The sequence below is a fragment of the Pteropus alecto genome, unplaced genomic scaffold (genome assembly GCF_000325575.1).
Source record: "Pteropus alecto unplaced genomic scaffold, ASM32557v1 scaffold269, whole genome shotgun sequence".
NCBI lineage: Eukaryota > Metazoa > Chordata > Mammalia > Chiroptera > Pteropodidae > Pteropus > Pteropus alecto.
In genome coordinates this window covers 2,747,740-2,749,297 of record NW_006443566.1, presented here as the reverse complement: position 1 = coordinate 2,749,297, position 1,558 = coordinate 2,747,740, and positions in this window count along the sequence as shown.

Below are 1,558 nucleotides of genomic sequence, written 5' to 3'. Positions count from 1 at the left end.
AAAAACTTCTTTAACCTGATGAAGAAAATGTACATACAAGCCCAGGAAGCACAGAGAGTCCTAAACAAGTTGAACTAAAAAGGCCCACGCCAAGATATGTCATAATTAAAATGCCAAAGGTTAAAGACAAAGAGAGAATCTTAAAAGCAGCAGGAAAAATGCAGTTAGCTATCTACAAGGGAACTCCCATAAGGTTTTCAGCTGACTTCTCAGCAGAAACTTTCCAGATCAGAAGGGATTGGCAGAAATATTCAAAGTGATGAAAAGCAAGAACCTACAACAAAGATTACTCTATCCAGTAAAGCTATCATTTAGAATAGAAGGACAAATAAAGAGCTTCCCAGACAAGAAAACGCTAAAGGCATTCATCACCATCAAGCCAGTATTACAGGAAATGTTGGAGGGACTTCTTTAAGAAGAAGAAAAAATAAAAAAATAAAAAAATAAAAAATATGAATAATAAAATGGCAATAACTACATATCTATCAACAATTACTTTTAATGTAAATGGATTAAATGTTCCAATCAAAAGAAAAGTGGCTGACTGGATAAGAAAACAAAATTCTTACGCATGCCACCTACAAGAGACTCGCTTCAGATCAAAAGACTCACAAAGACTGAGAGTAAAGGGATGGAAAAAGATATTTCATGAAAATTTAAACAAACAAATAAAAGCTGAGGTAAATACTTATACCAATCAAAATAGACTTTAAAACAAAGGCTATAACAAGAGACAAAGAAGGACCCAGTTATCCCACTTCTGGGTATTTATCCGAAGACACCCAAAATACTACTTTGAAAAGACATGTAAATTTACATGTTTATTGCAGCATTATGGACATATGGAGATACGGAGGCTTCCTGAGTGCCCATCAATGGATGAATGGATAAAGAAGAGGTGGTACATATACACAATGGAATATTACTCAACCATAAAAAGAGAATGCAGTCTTGCCATCTGCAACAACTTAGATGGTTCTAGAGGGTGGTTCTGAGTGGCATAAGTCAAACAGAGAAAGCCAAATGCCATACGATTTCACTTACATGTGTAATCTAAAGAACAAAATAAATAAACTCATAGATACAGAGAACATTTCAGTGGTTGCCAGATGGGAGGGGATTTGGGGGATGAGTTAAAAAGGGGAAGGGATTAAGAAGTACAAAATAGTAGTTACAAAATAGTTATGGGGGTGTAAGGTATAGCGTAGGTATATAGTCGATAATATTGTAAAAACTATGTATGGTGTCAGATGAGTACTAGATTTATTGGGGTGATCACTTTGTTAGTAATGTAAATGTCTGATCTCTATGTTGTAGACCTAAAATATCATATGCCAACTGTAATTAAAAATAAATTATTAAAAATGGGGGGGAAAAGCTCGAATTCTGTAGATTATGCAAACTTTTCTCCTTAAGAGTGACATTTTTTTGAGGCTTTCTATACTCTCTTCAGGAACAGAACCCTTACTTTAGGTGATTTTATTATTCTCTTAAATCAATATTATTTCTGTCATTGCATCTATTAAAATTTATAATTATTTAAAAAGGAAGAGGAAGA